General features: G+C 50.7%; 1 protein-coding gene across 1 annotated transcript in view; it reads right to left on the bottom strand.

The window, feature by feature from the left end:
* SYT16 (synaptotagmin 16) overlaps window positions 1-21,440 on the bottom strand; it is a 171,417-nt gene that overhangs the window by 86,336 nt on the left and 63,641 nt on the right. The window lies entirely within an intron of this gene.

The raw sequence follows: 21,440 nt of genomic DNA, 5'->3' as shown, positions 1-21,440 counted from the left end.
TTTAAACGTTTTTATCAATTAGATGTTTACGAAGTCTTATGGCTTGTACAGCAAACCCTACCGTTCTCAGGCTCCATCCCCAAATCTTCAGGAATTTCCAAACCCCAAAATAGAAACCCAATCCACAGGGCGCAGCAAAAGCTAAGTGAGAATCAGCCCAGGAAGTCTGGAATCTACAAGGCAGTTCAGGGCAAAGCCAAGATCAAAGTCAGTTTGCCAATCTGGACAAGGCTGCATGATCTTTCCTGCCTAGATGAGAAGTCCCGATAAGAACAATGGATTTGTTGTACAGGGCCATACTGGGAAAGATGGACTGTCTACTGAGATCTGAGCCCCTTTCACACCTTCACACACAATGGCCAAAACCCAGGTGCCATAAGAAGGTCCACCAAGGGGGCCGAAATCTAAAGCCCTCCCACTGTTGCCCCTTCAAGCACCAAGAAGACAGAGCATCACTGACCCAGACATAAGAACATAAGAGAAGCCATGTTGGATCAGGCCAATGGCCCATCCAGTTCAACACCCTGTGTCACACAGTGACCAAAGCTCAGGAGCCATCAGAAGGTCCACCGGTGGGGCCAGAAATCCGCCCTGAGCCTGCCTTGGCGGGGAGGGCGAGGTATAAATAAAAATTTACTTACTTACAAAAGCCCTCCCATTGTTGACCCCCAAGCACCAAGAATACAGGGCATAACTGTCCCAGACATAAGAGAATCCATGTTGAATCAGGCCAATGACCCATCCAGTCCAACACTCTGTGTCACACAGTGACTACAACTCAGGAGTCATCAGAAGGTCCACCAGTGGGGCCAGAAATCCAAAAGCCCTCCCATTGTTGACCCCCAAGCACCAAGAATACAAAGCATAACTGTCCCAGACATAAGAACATAAGAGAAGCCATGTTGGATCAGGCCAATGGCCCATCCAGTCCAACACACTGTGTCACACAATGGCCAAAACCCAAGTGCTATCAGGAGGTCCATCAGAAGGCCAAAACTCCAGAAGTCCTCCCACTCTTGCCGCCCAAGCACCAAGAAGACACAGCATCACTGTCCCAGACAGAGTGTTCCATCTATACCTTGTGGCTGATAGCCACTCATGGACCTCTGCTCTTCAGAACATAAAGAGAAGCCATGTTGGATCAGGCCAATGACCCATCCAAGTAGGGTTCCAAGCCTCCCACTAGGGCCACGGTTTCGCACAATTTCGGGGCCTCCAACCCACCAGCACAGGATTAGCCAGGGGGAGCCCCGCCCCCTCAGAGTTTCAACTGCGCCCAACATGCCCGGTGCGATTATGTCACTTCCAGATGACATGATCATGCCCAACGTGCCCGGCGCATTTAGGTCACTTGCAGGTGACGTAATCATGCTGCGCGTGCTTTCCACGTGTGAGGGAAGCAGCCAGGTAGCAACCTACATCCAGTCCAACACTCTGTGTGTCTTTTTCTTTTCGCCATGGTCGAGCCAGTGAAGCAGTGGCAGCAGGCAGAGCCGGGTGAACTGAGCATGGCCCAGTGCACTGCAGCAGCAAAAGCAGCAGGTGGAGAGGAGGGAGGCGGAGGAAGCCATGTGAATGTTGGGGAGGGAGATGAATGCTGGCTGAAAAGTGCCGGGGTAGGGGAGAGGGAGGTGGAAGGAAACCCCTCTGCTTGCACGCAAGGTGCAATCTCTTCTTGACTCCAAAGTTCTAGGGTTGGCTGGCTGGACTTGGCCACTTTCAGAACCTCCAGCTTCTGCCCCTACCCCAGAAAGCTTCTGAGGAGAAGAAGAAGATATTGGATTGATATCCCGCCCTCCACTCCGAAGAGTCTCAGAGCAGCTCACAATCTCCTTTACCTTCCTCCCCCGCAACAGACACCCTGTGAGGTAGATGAAGATATTGGATTTATATCCCGCCCTCCACTCCGAAAAGTCTCAGAGCAGCTCACAATCTCCTTTACCTTCCTCCCCCACAACAGACACCCTGTGAGGTAGATGAAGTTATTGGATTTATATCCCGCCCTCCACTCCAAAGAGTCTCAGAGCGGCTCACAATCTCCTTTACCTTCCTCCCCCACAACAGACACCCTGTGAGGTAGATGAACATATTGGATTTATATCCCGCCCTCCACTCCGAAAAGTCTCAGAGCAGCTCACAATCTCCTTTACCTTCCTCCCCCACAACAGACACCCTGTGAGGTAGATGAAGATATTGGATTTATATCCCGCCCTCCACTCCGAAGAGTCTCAGAGCAGCTCACTGTCAGGACTTGTAACTTTTGCTTTGCTTGCTTTAGCCACACTGACTCCATATTGTAATTTAGAAGGCTTAATAACGGTCATTAACCCTGGCCCCATTGCTATGCCAACTATTTAGGGCGGCCAGGATAGGTGACAGATAGTCTCTGCTTAACATCCACAGGTGCCCTTTGAAGACAGGCCGTTTGGCCTTCGCACCAAGGGAGCATCCTCCCTTCTGATAACGAACTCTGGGAATACAGACAGTTGCTTGAGACCGTGTGAATAATTGCTTTATTGTGCTTTGCTGTGGGCATAAAATGTAACCAACTGCTCAGAGTCGCCATTACTGTTATTTCGTTACTTTGGTACTGTCGTTCTTCAATAAAGTCTTAACTTGTAACAAGTCTTGGACTCGACTGAAGTTCATCCAAGTCCTGACATTATAACAGTAATCATTTGTATTTGGACTTATCTGTACTGGCAACCTGGCCCAATGGCGGCAAAGGCCCCAGACAACGGAGAGCCCAACATTCCACCAGACGAGGAACCCTTCGACCCGAAAGTAACGGGGGCGAGGAGGAAGCTGAAGGTCCCAGCGCCGTTCTCCGTTGATGCCTTCCCGCCCCGAACCTGGAGCCCGAGGAAGTCTACGGCCGCTATGGAGGCCGCGGAGCAACGCTACCGGATCCTCGCCACGGGCAGCGGAGAGGACGAAGGAGACGAGCCAAGAGATGATGGGCTCGGCACCTACGGCGGGGGGGACCCAATCCGGACCCTACGCAATGAACTGTTCGATTGGGTGAAGGAGATCCACGACGAGGTCCACGCATCCCGAACCCTGATGGCCGAGGAGATGCAGCAAAACCTGGGGGCGATACGCGACCAAATACGCGCCCTACAGGGAGCCGGACCCGCGGGCCAGATCCCGGGAGGAGGAGCGCCCGCAGGTCCCCCGGCAGGACCACCCGCAGGTCCCCCCGGTGGGGGAGCGCCGCCGGCCGGACCACCAGTGGGCCCCCCAGTTGGACCTCCGGCAGGGCCCCCAGCAGGACCGCCTGCCGGTCCGCCGGCCGGACCACCCGCTGGACCCCCGGCCGGGCAGCTGGCAGGACCCCCGGCCGGACCGCCCGCTGGCCCGCCAGCCGGGCCGCCGGCGGGCCCCCCGCCCCCACCACCCGGCGGACCCATCGCCCCGGCTCTGCCGGCCCCGATCGCCCCAGCCGGGGGCGACGGGGGGGGGGGGGGGAACAGAGAACTGAAAATCACGTTCGATGGGGACGGGGACGAAGTGGAGTACTTTACAATCCAGTGCAACACGTTCTTCACGCACTGGGGAGCGGGCTACCCCACAGAAGCAAGCCGGGTCGATCACATCGCCTCCAAACTACGAGGGCCAGCTCGGAAGTGGTACGTGGGGCTCTACACGGGAAGAAAGCCCGAACTAGCCACGGTGGCCGATTTCCTACAGGCGATGCTCCGACAGTACGGAGATCCCCTACGGGAGGAGAAAGCCATCGCGGCCTTGCAGAGAATAGAGCAAGGCAACCGCACCACCCGCGAGTACGCTACCGAGTTCATGGGACTCTGCGCGGCAGCCCGGGGTTGGAACGAAGTAATGAAATATACCGCTTTCAAGAACGGCTTGAATGCAAACATCCTCGACCGGTGTTACCACCAAGGAAGGCCGGACACCCTGGTGGGCTGGATACAGCTGGCGGGAGAGGTAGAGACGGACCTCCAGTACGTCGGAATGCGGCGGCAGCCGCAGAGTAAGAAGGGAGGGAAGACAACCCCCTCTCCCGGCAAAGCCGAAGGGAAGCGAGGCCCTATGACTTCGACCCCCTCGGCCACCGCCCGAAAATGCTTCCGATGCGGGGACCCCAACCACCCCAACCCCGACGCCGCCGAAACCGGCCTCCACGGCACAGAAGAAGAAGGGCAGCCGCTCGAAGGAGCCCAGTCGGGGCGCCGTCGCCACCTCCTTGGCGATTGACGAGGATATTACCACCATAGAAGAATCCAGTGAGGAGTCCTGGGAGCAAGAGTCGGCGGGAAACGACAGCGACCTGCCTTAATGGGTGCCGCGAGGCAGGTCGACCAAACGCCGGCACTACTAACGGTGAGAATTACCTTCCACCCCTCCCTCCTTTACCTTCCTCCCCCGCAACAGTCACCCTGTGAGGTAGATGAAGATATTGGATTTATATCCCGCCCTCCACTCCGAAAAGTCTCAGAGCAGCTCACAATCTCCTTTACCTTCCTCCCCCGCAACAGACACCCTGTGAGGTAGATGAAGATATTGGATTTATATCCCGCCCTCCACTCCGAAAAGTCTCAGAGCAGCTCACAATCTCCTTTACCTTCCTCCCCCACAACAGACACCCTGTGAGGTAGATGAAGATATTGGATTTATATCCCGCCCTCCACTCCAAAGAGTCTCAGAGCGGCTCACAATCTCCTTTACCTTCCCCTCCCCCACAACAGACACCCTGTGAGGTAGATGAAGATATTGGATTTATATCCCACCCTCCAATCCAAAGAGTCTCAGAGCGGCTCACAATCTCCTTTACCTTCCTCCCCCACAACAGACACCCTGTGAGGTGGGTGGGGCTGGAGAGGGCTCTCCCAGCAGCTGCCCTTTCAAGGACAACCTCTGCCAGAGCTATGGCTGACCCAAGGCCATGCTAGCAGGTGCAAGTGGAGGAGTGGGGAATCAAACCCGGTTCTCCCAGATAAGAGTCCGCACACTTAACCACTACACCAAACTGGCTCTCTAGCCACAGTGGATAGGAAAGCCCCACAGTGGATGGGAAAAAGTGCCCCCCTGACTTTTCAAAAGCCCCCCCCCCACTTTTAAAATCCTTGCTATGGCACTGCCCACAGCCCCAAAGCCGGTCTGAGCCCTTCTGGCGCCCAAGGCAGCACAGTTCTGCCCCACTCCTGAGTCCCCCGGCCTGCTGCTTACTAGATCCGTGGTGGCCACCTACTTGCGAGTAGACCTGTGGCCATGCCTACCCACGAGTAGAGTCCACAAATCAACGAGGAAGAGGCAAGACGGGCGAGCGGAGGAAGGGTAGGTGGTGGGATGGGCGGTAGGATTAAGGGAATCAGCGAGGAGGAGGCAGGGCAGTAAGCAGAGGATGAGAAGGGGTGCAGAGGAGGTGGAGCAGGTGGGAAGATGAAGGGAATTGGCAGGAAGGAGGCAGGGTGGGCAAGCGGAGGACGAGAAGGGACAGGTGAAAGGATGAAGGGAATAAGCCGGGAGGAGGCAGGGCGGGCGAGCAGAGGACGAGTAGAGGCAAGCAAGGAGGAGGGGAACGGGCAGATGGGTGGAGGAAGAAGCAAACTAGCATTTTGTCTATGGCATGGGGAGGGCCAAATTCGGCGCCCCCACGCTGCTGGCACTCTAGGCAAACGCCTAGTTTGCCTAGTGGAAAGGCCAGCCGTGCACAGTCCTCTTCCCTGCTTGGGTGGTGCTGTAGTAAACGCTGTCTCTGCATGCGTAAGACATGGGCTCTGAACCCCCACTTAGGGTTGCCAAGTCCAATTCAAGAAATATCTGGGGACTTTGGGGGTGGAGCCAGGAGACGCTGGGGGTGGAGCCAGGAGCAAGGTTTTGACAAGGATAATTGAACTCCAAAGGGAGTTCTGGTCATCAAATTTAAGGGACCGCACGTCTTTTAAATGCCTTCCCTCCACTGGAAATAATGAAGGATAGGTGCACCTTCTTTAGGGGCTCATAGAATTGGACCCCCTGGTCCAATCCTTTTGAAATTTGGAGGGTGTTTTGAGGAAGGGTGCTGGATGCTATGCTGCAAATTTGGTGCATCCACCTCAAAAAACAGCCCACCCAGAGACCCACATATCAATTCTCCATTATACCCTATGGGACTCAGTCTACATAGGGAATAACGGAGTGCCCCTCCCCCCTGCCGTGGCTTTCTGATGACCCTGAAGCGAGGGGAGGGCCTCCAAACCAGGGCTCCTCTGCTCCCAGCTGGGGATTAGTGCAACCACAAAAGAGAGTCACGGCAAACCGAGGTAAGGTGATCTGAAGCAAAAGCTGCCGTGAAGTCCAGCCTCTATCAGAAAATCATACGAATTGGTCCAGAATAGGAAAATAATTTCATGTATTAATTTTAACAAACATAAGATTTTTTTTGTGCAACATAAGGAACGGTTGCACCAGAACGCCAGTCCCTCTTTATCTCACACAGACGTGTTGTAGCTCGATTGGGAACGTTCCGGTGAAATAAAATAGTGTTCAGTCCGTTCAATATCAACAAAGGTGTCCAGCAAGGAATTCACTAGGCTGTGCAGCCCATCAATCCATCGTGCAACAGGTTTGTACTAATTTTCCCTGTTTCGCTTTTTGCTTCTTCAAGCTTTACATAAAGAATTTCAGTTATAGGTAAGAATGCCAACTATTTTTGCTCAATAAGTTTAATAAGTTTACTCGACTGCGGGGTGACATGGTAGAGGTTTACAAGATAATGCCTGGGATGGAGAAAGTAGAGAAAGAAGTACTTTTCTCCCTTTCTCACAATACAAGAACTCGTGGGCATTCGATGAAATTGCTGAGCAGACAGGTTAAAACGGATAAAAGGAAGCACTTCTTCACCCAAAGGGTGATTAACATGTGGAATTCACTGCCACAGGAGGTGGTGGTGGCCACAAGTATAGCCACCTTCGAGAGGGGTTTAGATAAAAATATGGAGCAGAGGTCCATCAGTGGCTATTAGCCACAGTGTGTGTGTATATATAAAATTTTTTGCCACTGTGTGACACAGAGTGTTGGACTGGATGGGCCGTTGGCCTGATCCAACATGGCTTCTCTTATGTTCTTACTATGGATTGATGGGCTGCACAGCCTAGTACTTTTCCAATTACAAGCCCTCCCCCTCTCCCCCGATCAATCACCCTACAAAACTGTCTGCTAATTTATCCCATTTGTGCTAACTCAACTGCATCTCATAATACATTTGCAGCAATGCATTGTTTGCCTGCCGGGTTCCTATGGCACCCTTAATTGACAGCTAATTACACAGGCCACGCATGCACAGAAACACAGACACACACACACAGGCCCACACACTAAAAGCTGTTGTGTGGGCCGAAACTCCGTGGGGGAAACCACATGCGGCAGACTCAGCACCGCAAGCTCTGGGCGAAGGGTTGTTCCTTTACAAAAACTACACATCTGGCAGGATGGATTACCTCTCCCCCCAAACCTGGAAAGTCACCTTTTTGGGGATCCAGAAAGAGCTATAGGATTCCCACAACTGCCCGGACCCAGCAGAGAATTCTGTGCCCCTAGCCCCAATCTTCTGCCCTTGAAAAAATTAATTAATTTATACTCTGCTCTATTCCAGCAGGCGGGGTATAGGGCCTGTCACAGCACAACCTCGCTCCTGGAGCCAAAAGAAATTCTGACATTTGCAACCCTTTGTCTGCCCCTGGAACGCCAGCTCTCTGAAAGCCCCCCCTACCCCAAATGACAACGCTTCGCTATTCTTCCTTAGCAACTTCCCAAGCTTATCTCCCTTGAGGCAGAAGAGGCTGGCTTCTGTACAAATTCGACGGAGGCTTATTGAAGCAGCCCACGCAGCTGTCTTCACAAAACGCAGGTCGCGCCGTAGCTGTCGGAGAGCCCCCCCCCCCAATGAGAAAAGTGGTCTGCTGTTGAAGGAAAGGGGGCTGAGACGCGCCCCGCCAGCCGCAGTTATCAGCGGCAAACAGGTGGCGCTTTTATTCATGCGCAAGGCGTGCGCCATGTGCAAACACGCCAGAAATAAAAACGGGTGGTGTTTTCACAGGACGGCTGATTATCTATTTCAAACAAGCCACGGGCCTGACTTATCGGCCAGCTTTGCCTGCTGTCCGGGGACGGCACGGATGCGCCCGTCTCCCTGTTTTTCAAAAGGTGACCTTTCTAATCAATCACTGGGCAAAGAAGAGGGCTCAGCCTTGGAAAGCAGCCAGAGGAAACTCAGGCTCCAGACAACCTCAATATATGTGAAGCTGCCTTCTACTCAGGGTTGCCAAGGCCGACTCAAGAAACATCTGGGGACGTTGGGGGTGGAGTCAGGAAGAAGAAGACTGCAGATTTATACCCCACCCTTCTCTCTGAATCAGAGTCCCAGAGTGGCTTACAATCTCGTTTATCTTCCTCCCCCACAACAGACCCCCCCCTGTGAGGTGGGTGGGGCTGAGAGAGCTCTGATAGAAGCTGCCCTTTCAAGGACAACCCCTACGAGAGCTATGGCTGACCCAAGGCCATTCCAGCAGCTGCAAGTGAAGGAGTGGGGAATCAAACCCGGTTCTCTCAGATAAGAGTACGCAAACTTACCACTACACCAAACTGGCTCTCAAAGGAGACTTTGGGGGTGGAGCCAGAAGACTTTGGGGGTGGAGCAAGGGTTTGACAAGCATGATTGAACTCCAAAAGGAGTGCTGGCCATCACACTGAAAGGGACTGCACTCCTAAATGCCTTCCTTCCATAGGAAATAATGGGGGATAGGGGCACCTTCTTTGGGGGCTCATAGAGTTAGGCCCCCTGGTCCAATCTTTTTGAAACTTGAGGGGTGTTTTGAGGAGGGGCACCAGATGCTATGTGGAAATTATGGTGCCTCTATCTCAAAAAATAGTCCCCCAGAGCCCCAGATACCCACAGATCAATTTTCCATTACACCCTATGGGAATTGGTCTCTATAGGGAATAATGGAGTACCCAGCAGACATTTCCCCCCTGCCCCGCTTTCTAATAACCTTGAAATGGGGAGAGGGCCTCTAAACCGGGGATCCCCTGCCTCCACCTGGGGATTGGCACCCCTACCATCAGACCATCAAAGTCAGTATACTGTTTACTCTTTGGGTCTTCAGTGTGGTCACGGGTTCGGGGGGGGGCATGGTACTCACCAGTACTTCTCTTGGAGCGCATGGAGCTTATTAAAAAGTGGGCAGGGCTGCTCTAAGGCTGGGCTTGTTATCGTCTGCCCTCATTCAGAAGAGAAGAAGAGACTGGACTTATACCCCACTTTTCACTGGGAGTCTCAGAGCAGCTCACAATCTCTTTCCCTTCCTCTCCCCACAAGAGACACCCCGGGAGCAGTGTTCCCTCTAAGCTGAGTTAGCATGAGCTGCCTCACAGATTTCTAACCTCCAGCTCACAGATCTTTGACTTTGCTCAGGAAGGACACAATAATTTATGCAGGAGCTCACTTTAACAGTCATTCGCAAAATCCAACAGGTGTAATCACATGCCAGTGTATACTACAGTATAATTTCATCATCTTTTGCCCCCCCCCCCCCAATGACTGTAGCTGATAATACAAATCAGCAATAAGCCTACACTTTATTATTTATTTTATTTTATTTAGTGAACTTGTATTCCACCCTTTCCCATAACGGGCTCAGGGCGGATCACAACACAGGTTAGACAATAAAAACCAACAAGTCAAATTTAAAACAATACAATAAAACCAAACAGCAGAACGATAAAACTAAATGAGGTGCATTACTGGCAGAAAGGGCACATTTCACAGAGTACAGTTTTTGGGCCAAGAAGAAGCGTTGGTGTTAAAATCAGATTCAGCACCTCAACAAGGCTATAAAGCCTGATGTCGCAATAAGTGGATACAGGACAAGAAATATGTTCAGTCTTCACAAGACACCCATTCCAGATATTCCAAGATGTTTCCATTTGGAACACAGCGGTTTTTCTATTGCCTAGCTTAAACGCTAAGACCCCTTTGGTGTGTTGCTTATACCACCTGGATATTGGGAACCCAACGCTTCCCAGGCAACTCTCTTTTTTACTCAGTGTGTGCCCTGATGGATGATCAAATATGAGGCGTGAAGAACCTAGAAACAGCGAACCAGAAACAGTTCATTAAACAAATACTGTGGTAGTTAAGTAAATAAGATAACAGAAAACTGGAGCAGAATTAATAAAGGGACACACACAGAATGGAAGAAGAGCCCTGCTGCATCAGACCAGTAGTCCATTCGGTCCAGCATCCTGCCTCATACAGTGGCCAACCGGTTCCTCTGGAGCACCAACCACAGGGCATAGAAGCCAAGGTCTTCATAAGATCATCAGAAGAGCCCTGCTGGATCAGACCAATGGTCCCTCAAACCCAGCATCCTGCCTCATACAGTTGCCAATCAGTTCCTCTGGAGGGCCAAGAGCAGAGCACAGAGGCCGAGGCCTTCATAAGAACATCAAAAGAGCCCTGCTGGATCAGACCAGTGGTCCATCTAGTCCAGCATCCTGTTTCACACAGTGGCCAATCAGTTCCTCTGATGGACCAACAACAGGGCAGAGAGGCCGAGTTCTTCATAAGAACATCAGAAGAGCCCTGCTGGATCAGACCAGTCGTCCATCTAGTTCAGCACCCTGTTTCACATAGTGGCCAACCAGTTCCTCTGCAAGGACAACAACAGGGCATAGAGGCTGAGGCCTTCATAAAAACATCAAAAGAGCCCTGCTGGATCAGACCAGTGGTCCATCTAGTCCAGCATCCTGTCTCACACAGCGGCCAACCAGTTCCTCTGGAGGGACAACAACAGGGCAGAGAGGCCGAGGCCTTCATAAGAACATCAGAAGAGCCCTGTTGGATCAGACCAGTGGTCCATCTAGTCCAGCATCCTGTCTCACACAGTGGCCAACCAGTTCCTCTGGAGGGACAACAACAGGGCAGAGAGGCCGAGGCCTTCATAAGAACATCAGAAGAGCCCTGTTGGATCAGACCAGTGGTCCATCTAGTCCAGCATCCTGTCTTACACAGTGGCCAATCAGTTCTCTGGAGGGCCAACCACAGGGCATAGCCTTCCCCTGACGTTGCCTCCTGGCTCTGAGATTCAGAGGCTTAATGGGAACATCTCATACAGAATAGAAGCCAGATGTAAAATAACCAAGCTCCCTAATCCAAGCTCTGTAACCCAAGGAATACCTGATCCCAATAGGCCAGACTCATCCCCACTGTGGGACAAGGGATCAACTCCCTCCAAAAACAGCCTACCTACCACTCAGCTTCAAGGAGTAAATTCCCACCCCTGTGCAGTGCTTCTTCTAGAGGTCTGCCTCTTTGACAGCTACTGGAGACTGTTTTCCCTCCACCCCCACCCCCCAGTCCAATTATAAGGCTTTCCCTGTCCTGAGTAATCCAGACTAGGAGGGTCTTGGAAACTAAGCAGGGTTGGCTCTGGTTAAGACTTGGATAGGAGACCACCAAAGAGGCCCAGGGTTGAGAAGAAGGAGGAGGAGAAGAAGATGATGATATTGTATTTATACCCTGCCATATACTCGAACCTCAGAGTCTCAGAGCAGCTCACAATCTCCTTTATCTTCCTCCCCCACAACAGACACCCTGTGAGGTGGGTGGGGCTGAAAGAATTCTCCCACGAGCTGCCCTTTCAAAGACAGCTCTGTAATGGCTGACCCAAGACCAAGGAGTGGGGAATCAGAACCCGGTTCTCCCACACACTTAACCGCTACACCAAATTAGATCTCAACTTTACAAGTTGGATGCTATAGCCCCTCCCCTCCCTAAGCGCCACCCTCCTCAGGCTCCACCCCCAAAATCTTCAGGTATTTCCCAGCTCACAGCTGGCAACCCTAAGATGGGCAGATTCAAAGAATCATAGAGTTGAAAGGGACCTCCAGGGTCATCTAGTCTAAACCCCTGCACAATGCAGGAAACCCGCAAATACCTACCCGAAATTCACAGGATCTACATCGTTATCAGATGGCCATCTAGCCTCTGTTTAAAAGCCTCCAAGGAAGGAGAACCCACCACCTCCCGAGGAAGCCTGTTCCACTGAGAAACCGCTCTAACGATCAGAAAGTTCTTCCTGATGTTGAGCCAGAAACTCTTTTGATTTAATTTCAACCTATTGGTTCTGGTCCTACCTTCTGGGGCCACAGAAAACAATTCCACCATCCTTTATATGTCAGCCCTTCAAGTGCCTGAAGATGGGGATCCTATCACCTCTCAGCCACCTCCTCTCCAGGCTAAACCTGCCCAGCTCCTTCAACCTTTCCTCATAGGACTTGGTCTCCAGACCCCTCACCATCTACGTCGCCCTCCTCTGGACCCGCTCCAGCTTGTCTATAGCTTTCTTGAAGTGTGGTGCCCAAAACTGAACACAATAGTCCAGGTGAGGTCACGTGCCCATCAACAGAGCCCTTTTTTTCTCTCTCTTTCTGCTCCCACCACAAAGGCAGAGTCTTGATCAGCTGCCCTGGCACACTTGTGCCAAACCCAATCCACTGAGACTGACGTCACTTAAAAACGGATCTGCCCTGCAGGTGACACCAGGGGTGTGGAGAACGTCAATTTTCGCTCAACAACAAGCAGTCGGACAAAGCACAGCACAGAGTGTCCTTTCCTGAAAGGGCGTCACACTCCAAGCTCACAAACACTCTGTTTCTTTCTATGGAATATCCCCGACGCTAAGGTGACACCTGAAAAACAAGGTGAAGATTTGTGCCTTCGTTCCCTGGGCCTCCTGCTGGTTTGGGTCACAAAGCACCTGTTAATTAGGACTGATTTGGAGCAACAGCAAACAAGCTGCTGGAAGTTGGAGACCTGAGTGATTCTGCAACCTCGCTGGACAGTCTGGGCTCATTGTTCACAGAGCCCTATGCTTCTTCATTCACCCGTGTGCTTCAGAACCAGCCTATGCCTAGGCCTTTAGCCCCCCCCCCCCTCTCTCTCTCTCTCAGCTTGGCTTCGCGAACGAAGATTTAAGAAGGGTGCAATAGTCCACGTCTGCTGCAGGCTTGCTGGTGGCTGACAAGACCAATGCGGGACAGGCAGATCCGGCCACAGTGGCTGCAGGGAAAAGTCTGATTTAGGGTTGGTGCTGTAGCAGTGCGATTCTTCCTCAATCTCCTTTTGTCCAGAAGACCAGCTATGCGTGCGTTCTCAAAAGAAGAGACAGCCTGGTGGATGGTGTGCCTCCATGCTTTGCGATCTGAGGCTAGGTCAGACCACTGGTGATGGTTGATGCGACAGGTGCCAAGGGATTTCTTCAAGGAGTCCTTGTACCTCTTCTTTGGTGCCCCTCTATTTCGATGGCCGGTGGAGAGTTCGCCATACAGGGCAATCTTGGGAAGGCAGTGGTTTTCCATCCTGGAAATATGCCCTGCCCAGCGCAGCTGCGTCTTCAACAGCAGTGCCTCGATGCTGGTAACCTCCGCCCGCTTGAGAACTTCAGTGTTGGTCACAAAGTCACTCCAGTGGATGTTGAGGATGGTGCGAAGGCAGCGCTGATGAAAGCGCTCAAGGAGTCGCAGGTGATGACGGTATAAAACCCACGATTCGGAGCCGTAGATGAGGGTTGTCATCACAACCGCTTTGTAAACACCTTTAGCCCAGGGGTGCCCAAACTGCAGCTTGGGAGCCATATATGACTTTCACACATATTGTGTGGCTCTTGAAGTTCCCACTGCCTCATCCAGCTTGGAGAAGGCATTTCTCTATTTTCTCTCCAGGACCTTGGAAATTCTGCATCACCTCCTACCTGCGCTTTTTAACTGGAGATGCCAGCGATTGAACAGGGACCTCCTGCATGCCAAGCTGATACTCCTCCACTAAGCCACAGCCCAGGAGCTCCAGGAATTTCCCAACCCAGAGTTGGCAACCCGAAACTGCTCTAATCAAGCCTGGAATGGCATGCTGTGATGTTGTGTTATCTTGCCTACCCTGGATATAACGGGTAGGAGAAAGGCACATAGAGAGGCTTTTAAGCAATTGATTTATAATAATGTGAGGGGAAATTGGACAGGGGAAAACAGGGGCCCTGTAAGTGGAACTATATCAAGGTTGCAAAATCCACGGGTGGACCTTTTCTGTCTAAAGTGAGATGGAGCAGAGCATCAGTCCCCTTACGGCAGCTTTGGACTTGCAGAAGTTTTTGGAGAACTCATGCCTCTTTACTCCATGAATCATTAAAAAGGAAAAGGTAAAGGTAGTCCCCTGTGTAAGCACCAGTTGTTTCCAACTCTGGGTAACGTCACATCACGATGTTTTCACGGCAGACGTTTTACAGGGTGGTTTGCCATTGCCTTCCCCAGTCATCTACACTTTTCCTCCAGCAAGCTGGGGACTCATTTTACTGACCTCGGAAGGATGGAAGTCTGAGTCAACCTTGAGCCGGCTACCTGAACCCAACTTCTGCTGGGATCGAACTCAGGTCATGAGCAGAGAACTCGGGCTGCAGTATTGCAGCTGTACCACTCTGTGCCACGGGGTTCCTCCTGTGAATCATTAGCCCAATCCAAATACTTGGAAATTGATGACAATGACAGAGGCGTTGGGATCAATGCACACATAAGAACATAAGAGAAGCCATGTTGGATCAGGCCAATGGCCCATCCAGTCCAACACTCTGTGTCACACAGTGGCCAAAATACACACACACACACACACTGTGGCTAATAGCAACTGATGGACCTCTGCTCCATATTCTTATCCAATCCCCCCTTGAAGCTGGCTATGCTTGTAGCCGCCGCCACCTCCTGTGGCAGTGAATTCCACATGTTAATCACCCTTTGGGTGAAGAAGTACTTCCTTTTATCCGTTTTAACCTCAGCAATTTCATTGAATGCCCATAGGGTCGCCAATTCCCAGGTGGGGGCAGGGATCCCCTGGTTTGGAGACCCTCCCCCCGCTTCAGGGTCATCAGAAAGCGCGGGGAGGTGAGGGAAATGTCTGCTGGGAACTCTATTATTCCTTATGGAGATTTATTCCCATAGAAAATCATGGAGAATTGATCCGTGGGTATCTGGGGCTCTGGGGGGGGGGCTGTTGTTTGGGGTAGAGGCATCAAATTTTCAGTATAGCATTTAGTGCCTCTCCCCAAAATACCCCCCAAGTTTCAAAAAGATTGGACCAGGGGGTCCAATTCTATGAGCCCCAAAAGAAGGTGCCCCTATCCTTCATTATTTCCTATGGAAGGAAGGAATTGAAAAGGTGTGCCGTCCCTTTAAATGTGACGGCCAGAACTCCCTTTGGAGTTCAGTTATGCTTGTCACACCCTTGCTCCTGGCTCCACCCCTAATGTCTCCTGGCTCCACCCCCAAAGTCCCAGATATTTCTTGAATTGGCAACCCTAAATGCCCATGAGTTCTTGTATTGTGAGAAAGGGAGAAAAGGACTTCTTTCTCTACTTTCTCTATCCCATGCATAATCTTTTAAACCTCTATCATGTCACCCCGCAGTCAACATTTCTCCAAGCTAAAGAGCCCCAAGCGTTTTAACTTTTCTTCATAGGGAAAGTGTTCCAAACCTTAAATCATTCTAGTTGCCTTTTTCTGCACTTTTTCCAATGCTATAATATCCTTTTTGAGGTGCAGTGACCAGAATTGCACACAGTACTCCAAATGAGACCGCACAATCGATTTATACGGGGCATTATGATACCGGCTGATTTGTATTCAATTCCCTTCCTAATAATTCCTAGCATGGTGTTGGCCTTTTTTATTGCAATCGCACACTGTCTTGACATTTTCAGTGAGTTATCTACCACGACCCCAAGATCTCTCTCTTGGTCAGTCTCTGCCAGTTCACACCCCATCAACTTGTATTTGTAGCTGGGATTCTTGGCCCCAATGTGCATTACTTTGCACTTGGCCACACTGAACCTCATCTGCCACGTTGACGCCCACTCACCCAGCCTCAACAGATCCCTTTGGAGTGCCTCACAATCCTTTCTGGTTCTCACCACCCTGAAGACATGCCTATCACGTTTTTTGCTACCCCTTCCTACAACGTTATTTATATTTCTCATGGTGCAGAGTGGTAAAGCTGCAGTACTGCAGTTCAAGCTCTCTGCTCACGACCTGAGTTCGATCCTGGTGGAAGCTCGGTTCAGGTAGCCATCTCAAGGTTGACTCAGCCGTTCATCTTTCCGAGGTCGGAAAAAAGAGTACCCAGCTTGCTGGGGGGGAAGTGTAGATGACTGGGGAAGGCAATGGCAAATTTCCCTGTAAGAAAGTCTGCCATGAAAACGACATGATGCGACGTCACCCGAGTCAGAAATGACTGGTACTTGCACAGAGGACTGCCTTTAAAAACAACAACAACATAGAATCACAGAGTTGGAAGGGGCCACGCAGGCCGTCTAGTCCAATCCTCTACTCAGCCTAGAGCATCCCTGATGCGTGTTGAGAGCCAATTTGGTGTAGTGGTTAAGTGTGCGGACTCTTATCTGGGAGAACCGGGTTTGATTCCCCACTCCTCCACTGGCACCTGCTAGCATGGCCTTGGGTCAGCCATAGCTCTGGCAGAGGTTGTCCTTGAAAGGGCAGCTGCTGTGAGAGCCCTCTCCAGCCCCACCCACCTCACAGGGTGTCTGTTGTGGGGGAGGAAGATAAAGGAGATTGTGAGCCGCTCTTAGACTCTTCAGAGTGGAGGGCAGGATATAAATCCAATATCTTTTTCTTCTTCTTTGTGCCAATGAAGGGGAGCTCATGACCTCCCTTGGGAGCTGATTCTACTGTCAACAATTCTGACTGTAAGAAAGTTTTTCCTAATATCTGGCCAGTACCTCCCAGTGTTCCTTTTAAGCTGAGTTAGGGTGAGCTAGCTCACCGGTTTTTAGCCTCCAGCTGACACATTTTTGTTTTAGCTCAGAGTACAATAATTTATGCAGTAGCTCACAACTTTAATGCCAGTAGCTCACAAAATAGAATTTTTGCTCACAAGACTCTGTAGCTTAGCGGGAACATTGGTACCTTCCCGCCCTTAATTTAGACCCATTACTGTGAGTCTACTCCTCTGCTTCCAATAGGAACAGCTCCCTGCCCTCCTCTACCTGACAGCCATTCAAAATCCTTCAGGAGAGCAATCTTGTTCTCCCTCAACCTCCTCTTCTCCTGACCGAACATGCCCCTCACAGCCTTACCTCAGAAGGCTTGATCTCCAGGCCCTGATCATCCTCGTTGCTCTCCTCTACCTACTCCATTCTTTCCTTCTTGCTATCCTCACGACGACCCTGCAAGGTAGAGTGGCTAACTCAATACCACCCAACAGGCTTCCCGGCTGAGAAGGGACAAGATTACCAACCTCCAGGGGAAGACCTAGAGATCTCCTGGAATGACCACTGATCTCCACACAACACAGATTACTTCTCGTGGGGAACGGTGGTTGCTTTGGAGGATGGACTGTATGGATCTATACCCCACTGAGGGACCCTCCCCTCCCCAAACCCTGCTATGGGTCTAATGTCATAGAGTTCATCCTCCAAAGCAGCCATTTCCTCCCGGAGAATTGATCTCTGCAGTCCTGAGATAAGTTGTCATTCTTGGAGGTCTCCAGATGCCACCTGGAGATGGGCAATCTTAATAAGTAAGGGTGACTCACAGCTTTCAAAAGCTGGCCAGCAACACCCCCTTTCCAAGACCTGTTCCAAATCCTCCTCCATTAATCTGACTGCGGGCAAGGTAGCAATCAACCCTTCCTCCCTCAAGGTTGAGTGCGTTTCCTTGGCGACCTGCCTGGCCTCCATTACTCCAGGAAGCTACAATGAGCTGCCAAGCAGAGTGTTTTCGGCTTAATCAAACTGTGCCCTTTTAATAGGCATCGGCTTTCCCATCTGCAGACCACGTGCCCCGGCGAGACATGCACGGAGACCGGGAAGGGAAAAGACATGGCTTCTCCTTGACCTACAATTATCTTACCTGTCTATCCTCAGGGAACACTTCTCAGTTAAATGGGTTGCATAAACAGAAGAAGTAGGCCGAGATGTACTTCACATTTCCGCTACTGGCTCTCTTCCTGGCCTGTGTGGGTTTTTTTTTTGTCAGGAATTGTTAATTGGTTAAAATGACAGCTATTTCAGGAGAGGCAGGTTGAGGGAAAAGATGAGGTTTCCACACAGTCCCTTATCTTCTCTTATGTGCTTATAGATTCTCCTCAGCTATGGTGGCTGAGGAGAATCTCCAAATTCATAGGCACTAATCTTCTGAATCCCAGAGTCAGAAGGCAACATCAGGGGAAAGTCTTGGCCTCTCTGCCCTGTTGTTGGCCGACCAGAGGAACAGGTTGGCCACTGTGTAAGATAGGTTGCTGAACTAGTTGGACCACTGATCTGTATGGTTGCCAAGTCCCCCGTGGCCTCAGATATGATGTCATTGCACCACCAATGTCGCGCACTGGACTCTCTAGGAGCATCTGGGAAAAATCTATGGTTTTCCTGGACGTTTTAACAATTTGGGAGGGAAAACTCTATGGTACCATAGAGTTTCCCTCCCAGATTGCTAGAGCGTCCAAGAAAACCATAGAGTTTTCCTGGATGCTCCTAGAGCAGCCGGCGCACAATGTCACTGCCATGACGACGTTACTTCCACGTGATGTCATCACGCTGGCGACGTCAGGGGACAATCCCCCCACCGACCCAATGTGGGTCAGCAGGCTGGGAACCTCCAGGGCAGAAGAAGCCCCGAATGGCCCAGGAACTTGGCAGCCCTACTGGTCTGATCCAGCAGGGCTCTTCTGATGTTCTAATGAAGGCCTTAGCCTCTGTGCCCTGTTATTGGCCCTCCAGAGGAACTGGCTGGCCACTGTGTGAGCCAGGATGCTGGACTAGGTGGACCACTGGTCTGATTCAGCAGGGCTCTTCTGATGTTCTGCATCTGAACTGTAGCCTGTAGGTCCTTCCTCAGCAACAAAGCTGACCACCACCCTCCTCTTCTCTTCCCTTGCTGCCCGATATATAGTGTTCCCAGCACTGGGTTGGGAAATACCTAGAGATTCTGGTGGGGTGGAGCCTGATGAGGGTGGGGTTTGAGGAGGGGAGAGACATCATAGGATTTTTGAGGTAAGATCAGATTCCTTCGAAATGTGGAGTTGGAGGAGAGTGTCACAGATACCACAGACCACCAAAAAGACAAATTGGTGGGTTCCACCAATCAAATCAAGCCTGGCTTCTTCCTAGAAGCTAAAAGGACCAAACTGAAGTTCTCATACTTGGTCATTCTGTGGAGACAAGAAGATGATGATGATATTGGATTTATGTCCCGCTCTATACTCTGAATCTCAGAGTCTCAGAGTGGTCACAATCTTCTTTACCTTCCCACCCACACACACACACACAACAGACACCCTGTGAGGTGGGTGGGGCTGAGAGAACTCTTACAGCAGCTGTCCTTTCAAGGACAACTCCTGCGAGAGCTATGACTGACCCAAGGCCATTCCAGCAGCTGCAAGTGGAGGAGTGAGGAATCAAACCTGGTACTCACAGATAAGAGTCCGTGCACTTAACCACTACACCAAACTGGCTCTCAGTGACAAAAGTCACTGGATAAAATAGTAATGCTAGGAAAAGTTGGAGGCCACAGAAAAAGAGGAAGACCCAACCATGAGGTGGATGGACTCCATCAAAGAAGCCACAGCCTTCAGTTTGCAAGACCAGAGAAAGACTATTAATGAAAGGGTGTCTGGGAGGATCTTAATTAATAGGGTTGCCAAGAAGTGACTTGACAGCACTTAACACATACACATAATGCCAAAGAATCCACCTTGCAAAGCAGCCTTTTCTCCAGGGGAACTGATCTCTGAGGCCTGGAGATCAGTTGTGATCCCAACAGATCTCCAGCCACCCCCTGGCAGTACGGCAACAAAAATGAGAATCATGGAAAAATTGGCAAAGGAAAAAAGGCACCTCCTCTATGTAAGAGTGTCTCAAAAATTCTCTTATATTAACTAAAGACACACTACAATTACGTCTTAGAACATGAAAATTCATATTGTTTAAACTTTAAAGGAGAGGTGTCAAACATGAGGCCTGAGAGCCATATCAGGCCCCCAAAGGGCTCCTATCAGGCCCCCGAGTAACTGGCTGTCATCTGCTTCCTTCTCTCTCTCTTGCTTCCTTCTGCATCACAGCTTGCTTTGCAAGGCTTGCTCAATCGCACAAGGTGCAGTAGTCCACGTCTGCTGCAGGCTCGCTGGTGGCTGACAAGACCAATGCGGGACAGGCAAGTCCGGCCACAGTGGCTGCAAGGAAAAGTCTGATTTGGGGTTGGTGCTGTAGCAGTGCGATTCTTCCTCAATCTCCTTTTGTCCTCAAGACCAGCTATGCGTGCGTTCTCAAAGGAAGAGACAGCCTGGTGGATGGTGTGCCTCCATGCTTTGCGATCTGAGGCTAGGTCAGACCACTGGTGATGGTTGATGCAACAGGTACCAAGGGATTTCTTCAAGGAGTCCTTGTACCTCTTCTTTGGCTGCTAACTAATCTTAAATAGGTACACATACGGCCCAGCCTGACATGGCACAGCCCAACACGGTCTCATTTATGTCAGATCTGACCATCCTAACGAAAGAGTTTGACACGCTTGCTTTAAAGGATCACAGAAAATACATAACAAATACAAAGCGGAATGAATGCAGCAAGGTTTCTTGGAAGAAGAAGAAGAAGAAGAAGAAGAAGAAGAAGAAGAAGAAGAAGAAGAAGAAGAAGAAGAAGAAGAAGAAGAAGAAGAAGAAGAAGAAGAAGAAGAAGAAGAAGAAGAAGAAGAAGAAGAAGAAGAAGAAGAAGAAGAAGAAGAAGAAGAAGAAGAAGAAGAAGAAGAAGAAGAAGATGATGATGATGATGATGATGATGATGATGATGATGATGATGATGATGATGATGATGATATTGGATTTATATCCCGCCCTCCACTCCGAAGAGTCTCAGAGCGGCTCACAATCTCCTTTACCTTCCTCCCCCACAACAGACACCCTGTGAGGTGGGTGGGGCTGGAGAGGGCTCCCACAGCAGCTGCCCTTTCAAGGACAACCTCTGCCAGAGCTATTTATTTATTCTATGACTTATATGGCTGACCCAAGGCCATCTCAGCAGGTGCAAGTGGAGGAGTGGGGAATCAAACCCGGTTCTCCCAGATAAGAGTCCGCACACATAACCACTACACCAAACTGGCTGAGAAATAAGATTTCTCAGAAGGACTCCAGTTCAAATTCAACTCTGAAATGTGCAGTTAATTAATTTTCAGACATGCAGCTAAACGAGCACCTCCGGAACATTCGGACCCCGTTTTCGCTGAAAGCTTCATCTAAGGATCACATTCAAGACATGGCACTTCTTCAGATCCGAAGTTCCAATTATTTACACTTCCCAATAGGTTCCAAGCTAGCATTTGGATGGGAGATCTCCAAGGAATACCAGGGGCGTGACGCAGAAGCAGGCAATGGCAAACTGCCTCTGAAA

The sequence above is a fragment of the Heteronotia binoei genome, chromosome 21, assembly GCF_032191835.1.
Source record: "Heteronotia binoei isolate CCM8104 ecotype False Entrance Well chromosome 21, APGP_CSIRO_Hbin_v1, whole genome shotgun sequence".
NCBI classification, from domain to species: Eukaryota; Metazoa; Chordata; class Lepidosauria; order Squamata; family Gekkonidae; genus Heteronotia; species Heteronotia binoei.
This window is presented reverse-complemented; position numbering and strand designations above follow the sequence as displayed.